A 7,096-nucleotide genomic window follows, 5' to 3' on the forward strand; every position below is an offset into this window, starting at 1 on the left:
CATTGTTTTTTAATTAAGTTTATTTCATTACCATATTTATTAGTAATGTTTTACAACAATGGCTTTATGTAAATACCCAATTCTGTGCTATAAAACATTACTAAGAAATAAAGTGATATCCAAGTTTGATATTTACACTGTTTTCTTAATTTTTATTCATTTCACATTTTAAGTAAATTAGAAATGCTTACTAAAACAATGATCTTACTTTTCAATCAAATTAGAAAAGAAAACTTCAAAACCTTATGTTGTTGTTTTTTCCTTCAGCTTCATCGGTAGTTTACAGTGGTCCTAAACCTCTGAAGAAGAATTTCAAGATTAACTAATGAAAAGTACAAAAGTATTTTTCTTACCTTTTTTGTTTATGACAAAAGTACTTTCGTACTTACCTTTTTTAGTGAAATTATTTTACATCTATCCTATATAATAACTTTGAATGCAACAATCTTCTCTTAGATTACATTAAAACTAAAAATTTTAATGACATGCACAAAATACACAAACATAATTACCGTGTAACAGAAACATCGAATACAGTAATCACCAATAATAATCGCCGTCATTGGGGTGCCGCGCGCGAAAATAGAATATCTAATGTTATTTATGAAAATAGTAATTCAAAAAACTTCTTTTTAACAACATAATTTAAATTATATCTATCCCATATACTAACTTTGAATACAACAATCTTCTCTTAGATTACATTTAACAATTTAAATTTTAACGATATGCACACAATACGCAAACAAAATTACCGTGTAATAGAAACACCGAATAACACTAATAATAATCACCGCAATTGGGGAAGCGCGCGCGATCCCACAACTAGTGTATTTCTAATGTTACACTAAAATCTAAATTTACATTGTAGTATATAAAAAAAAATTCATATACTTCTAAGAAATTATATGTGTCAGTGTGACACATAGCTTCCCTCTCCTATGCAATATAAGTATGTCATAACATCTACTAAATCAGTTTAAATTTTTTTAAAGGTTTACAAAATTGCTTTTAAAAGAGGTTGAACTTTTGATCAACAGTAATTAAGTTTAAAACCTTACGGAGATTATCTTAGCTATTTTTTATTTATGTTTTCATTTTCAACTTAAGGAATAAAAGATAAATCTAAGTTTATTCGGCAGATAAACAATAAAACATTTGTCAAGTGACAACTTTGTATATATAAATCACTAACTTTTTAATAAATATGGGCCTAAAATGTCATATTGACTAGATTTTTTGTTAATTTACCTATGAAATTGCCGATTGATAAACATTTTTTGTTTAAGTGATAAATAAACTGGGAATTCTTCCAACTTAAATATATATGAGTTTCATGGAGTATGTGATTTTTTCCATTAGACCTTTTATAGTTGGTAAAATATCATCATATAATTTATATGTATTAGGAAACAAGTAATATATTATGATTGTTAAAAAAGTAATAATCCATGGTATCATTCTAGTCACACACTAGTTGTTACTTCGTATTAAATATGCCAAAATGGTTGTCTTGTCTTATTTATTTGTTCAAATAAGTACAAAAATAATGAAGTACATGTATATTATAAGCAATAGCTAATGGACCGTGTACAAAAAATTATTACGCAGATAGGAGTCATTTGGACTAAAAATTGTGGGCATTAAGGTCATATCCGTATTATTGAACAAAAGTATCGATTGATGAGAACAATACTTCCTCTATCTCTTATTTTTTGCCCTATTAAATTTTTTACGGTCTTAAAAAACGTGTATTCAAATGTATATTCATTATTTTTATATGCGTAAATTATAAAAATATGATACTATAAAATATACAATGAGACGATTCTAGCAAGATCTCACATGAACATATTATAACTTAGTCCGTTTTAGGTTGGAAGGAAATAGGAGGAAAAGGAAAGAAAAATCATTGTTACTTATGTTTGGTTATAAAAATAAACGAAATTTGATAAGAAATGAAAAAAAATGGAAGGAAAGCTCTCTTCACAAAATCTTCCCTTTTGGAGGAATTAGAGAGGAAAGGAAGAAATTAAATCTATCAAGTTTAAAATTAGTCATACCAAACAATAGATTACTCTCTTTTTCCTTCCTTTACTGATATCAAAACAAACATTAGATGATATAGTTTCTTTCCTTTTCCGTTCTCTCCCTTTCTCTTACCTTCCCTTCCTATCCCTTTCTTTCCTTTACTATTATTAAACCAAGTATAGCCTATAGATTAAAAAATATTCACGGTCAAAATTTTAAAAATTTGACCCATATATTTACAATACGGCAAAAATAAGGGATGAAAGGAGTACATAACATCAAATACCCTCCCCTGTGCATGCCACATCAACTTTTAAGTAGATCATAGCACTGAAAGGGTTAAAAAAAACAAAAAAAAAATTCATTTTAATCAATAATAATTCCCCATTATTATTAATTTATTAAATCAAATTCAATAGAAAACAAAAAGAACCTTAAATCACGTTCAACTTAAGTTACATTGTCAAATAATCTATTGAATTATACAATCCATTCAACATAGGAAAGTAGAATGAGATTTTATTTTTTATCAAGTCAAATTATTTTAGTTGAATTGTTAAAAAAATGTATTGAATTATATAATAAACATATAGTAAACAAACCTATTAAGAGATACCAAGTTAGATCCAAGGTCATATACGATAATTTTTAATAATTTTTCTTAAATTGAAACTACATTTAATAATAAAATATAAATTTGTCTATAATATTATGATGAATCCCTACTTTTTAAAAATTGAGAAAACTCAACTTTTTATGAATATTGTTTGGACAATTATACACTCTAAAATGTTTATTTACTTATTTGTCCTCATTCATTTTAATTGTCTTTTTTAACTCTTAGAATAGTATATGGACTTTTATAACCCTAAAAATATTTATTTACATGTTGTTCATCATTACTAACTGTTGACCTTATGATTTTGATGATGACACAACCTAACTTATTTACATACTAATAAGTGCTTGATTGTTTAAGTGTGTGATCAGATGCATTGAATAGGAGAATTAAGTTATGTTGCAAAGATTCCATGAGGAACAAGATAGCACAGGACAAAGTAATCCAAAAGAGAAAAGTTCCCTCACAGGAACTGACACTTTAGAGTTGGAGCCTTGAGAAGAGATGTTCCTCTTAAGGAACAGGAGCTTCGGAGTAGAAGCTTCACCAGAGAAGAAAAATTCCTTTGGAAGAACAGAAGTGTCAAAGTAGATACTTTATCAGAAAAACATGAAAACTAAAATATTTTTATGTTTTAGGATTAATGTAAGTATAAGAATTAAGTTTATACTCTAAATTAGCTATGTGGAATTGGCCTAAAAGAAAAGTTTGTGTGTTGCTTAATTTTACGAAAACCTATGGTTTAATTCTTATCCTTTTGATTTATGAAAAGATATTATTTTCTTTTTAATTTCGAAATCTCAGTTACAAAAATAAAATCTGCTCATATTTTCCAAAACTCGCGGACTACTCTCCATGACTTAGTCCATGTCATGGTCTTGCGCATTAAGGAGTTCATGTCCTTAATTTTAGGACATGATCAGTTTAGTGGGTAGAAAGTAGTGGCGTTAAGGCCAAGCAGCACAAGGCATTTTTCCTAAGCTAAAAAGGTTTATAAATAGCCAGTTATTTCAGTTGAAAAACTCACCCTTGCTCAAATAGATTTTATCTTTTATTTTCTTTAACAGAGTTAAGAGTCTAATTCCACACTAGTGAATTAGAGTGTTCTTATGTTCTTATACACTAGTAGAAAAACACAAATGCACATCGAGGAATTCGCACCGGTTCTTAAAAACTAGTAGGAAAAAAACGAGGCGAGATTTAGTGTAAGAGCAATGGCACTGGTTCAAACCAAACCGGTGCGAATTTCTTGAAATGGCACCGGTTCAAACCGGTGCTAATTGCTTTCCTAAAAAAACCCACCCCTTTTCCTTCTTTCTCTTTCCCCTCTACTTTCTTTTTGTTTCCTCAGTCTTTCGTTTTATCTCTCTCTTCTTTCTCCTCAACATCATCTCTTTCCCCCCATTCTGTTGTTCCTCACTCTCACTGTCTTCTTCCATCCACCATCTATTTATCTTCTTCTTCTTGGATTTCTAGGTTCGATTTTCCTAAAATCGATTTTCTATTCATCTTCTTCTTCTTTGTTTTTCTGGGTTCGTTCGATTTTCCTAAAATCGGTTTTCTATTCATCTTCTTCTTCTTCTTCTTTGTTTTTTTGGGTTCGATTTTCCTAAAATTGATTTCTATTCATCTTCTTCTTCTTCTTCATTTTTCTGGGTTCGATTTTCCTAAAATCGATTTTTGCAAATCAGAAACCTAGATCTATGTTTGAGTCCCTCGATGTCGGCCATGATTGTTTTCCCATTACACCTTGCATTATTTGAGAGTAACAATGAGGTTGAAAAGGGGTTAATCTTAGCCCTAATTGACGCACTTGAGCAGGGGTCGTCGTGGCCTGAGCTCCTTTACAGTTCCGGCAAGGGCCTTGACATAATGCTCCAACTGAGTCTTCCTGTTCGAAATGAACTTGCTTGCTAACATTTGTTGGTAGATTTCTGAAACCCTAACCTCTCTGTTATTTAAGTTTTCTAAATTTATTTTAATTCTATACTTAGAAGCATGTTTAAGTGGCGGATGAATGATTCATGTTGTATACCAGCATACGTTGCTGGCGGGCTGGATTATTGTTGCTGGTTATTGTTGCTGGATTATTGTTGCTGGATTATTGTTATGAATGATGAGCATGTGTACTATTAATGTGCCCAATGAACCTCTTTGAGCGGACATGTTGTGTGCTATAAATATCATAATGCGTTGAGTCCCTTGGCCGTAAATAGTTACACTAGGATAATCCATATGATGAAGGGACTCACTTTCATCATACAGCTTCTCACTGTGATTTGCTCCGGTTTGTCTGTTGAGGTAGCACAGTTTGAGAAGTTTTTGGATGAAAAAAACCCCCCTGATGGATTAATGAATTATTTGCTTTATTTTGAGGAAATTTGCGGTTTTTGTTGATGAATGTTGTTGTAATTTACGTTTTCTGTTGATGAATGAAGTGAGGTTTTTGTTGAGGAATGATGATGAATTTTGCGAATTTTTGAATTAACTTTACTCGTAACATATACGGAGTAGTACATGTCATGCATATAAATAACCCTAGGGAAAAAAGTTACCCTAGGGGGGGGGGGAGGTTTAGAGTAACTATGACCCCTATTTTGAGGGGAAATTATTACCCCTATACAACATTACCTTCAGTCCAAGCACTTAAAAAATGTTAGAATTTTTATTCATTAACTTGTCCTCCCCTATTACCGGCATTCCAGGCATCCCCTTAAAGTTTATTGTTTAATGTTTCAATTGGAGTATAATTTCTTCTTCATTTGTCACCTATATTACTAAGTTCCCCACACTCTTTTAATTCTACATTATTGACTTTTCTGTTTATTACTATCCTACTTGATAAGCACGAGTCCAAGTGATTCATTACACTCTTCACTTGCAATTGTTGTTGTAGTATGGTGATTATTAAGCTGCTGAAATCGAAACATATACGTGTTGTTGAATTTTCAAGTACAAGTAATGTCTTTTGTTATGCTTCCCCTGTACATAGAATCTTACAAAATCCTCACTTGATTGTCACCACCTTTTCATTGTAGTTTTGCTTTGCTTTTTTGCTTGCTTCAAAATTACTCAATTCTTAAACTTGTTCTCTCTAATTTTCACTTTCTTGTTTGCATCATTTTGTATAATTGAATAATTGAATAATTGATTCATAACAATACATGTACATCGGGGTGTTACACTCACACACACACACACACACACACAGCCACATAGGGCTTGATCATACACCCAGAGGAAATAGTAGAAGCATTAAACCTTTAGTAAACAAGAGTTGATAAATAAATTATCCTTATTGGACATCATACAAGTAGAGCTCGTATTCCGATTCTTCAATACCAATACATGTACACGCCGTTGTATAAGTTTTTGAATGCTCCCTTTGCACAATATAAGAACTAGGTGTATACATCTTCAAGCTAAAGGCCTAAGTTCAGTATGCATAATTCCACAGACTTGGTTATTACTTCATACTTCTAACTTTATCTAGCACATAAGAAGTACAAGTATATGTTAGATTGGTATTACTGAAGTGCTCACCTTAGCATTTGCTTCACCATTTCTCTTAAGATATGTGCATTTAGCCGGGATGAGATAGATGGGTATGTTGAGGCTGCTGCTAACTACATGGTGAAGGATGATCTCTCGATAACACCTTCCTCAACCATCTCGAGCAGCAACCTTGAGCACCAGCAGAGCATCCCAAACAACCAGCAAGAGCAGAACAACAAGAAACGTAGCAGTAAGCAAACCAGAAGCACCAAACCTAGGCTGTAGCAACCAGAAAATAGAGCAGAAGCAGCAGCTAAGACAAGGGGCAAAGACAAACAGCAGACAAAGCAGCCAACAACATAAGCAGAACAGTAACCAGCAAACGAACAACATCACCATTAGAAGCTTGCAATAGCAGGAACAAACAGCGGCATGTACACCATAGAAACACTCTAACCAGCATCCAGCAGCAGACACCCAGCAGAAGAAGCAGAAAGCAAAACACAACAAGCTGAACACTAGCACCAATCGGGACAGACACCACTGAAGCAACCACACACAACACCAGCATCCTTCCTAGCAACCGTTGTCGTTCTTCAGAGAAGCCAAGAACAGGCCTTAAGAACCCAAGAGCCTGATAACAGCTAGCAAAGCAAAACAGCAAAAAGGACCAACAACAGCAGCAGCCACCAGCAAGGTTACATCAACAGTAGCACCCTGTATTTTAATTTATTTTTTGGACCAAAGTTGTAATATTACAGCCTTTTTTAATGAAAATATGTAACTTTATATATATGTTAGAGTTTATATATAAATTTAAGTGGAAAAAATGAAATTTTTGTTTTTATTTTTTCGGGGAATTAAGGGCACCGGTTTTGAAAATAAAGGGGGGTTTTGAACCGGTGCGCATTTCATATTTTCTACTAGTAATACTAGAGTTAATTCTTTTGA

This window comes from Chenopodium quinoa, unplaced genomic scaffold (assembly GCF_001683475.1).
Source record: "Chenopodium quinoa cultivar QQ74 unplaced genomic scaffold, ASM168347v1, whole genome shotgun sequence".
Taxonomy (NCBI): domain Eukaryota; kingdom Viridiplantae; phylum Streptophyta; class Magnoliopsida; order Caryophyllales; family Amaranthaceae; genus Chenopodium; species Chenopodium quinoa.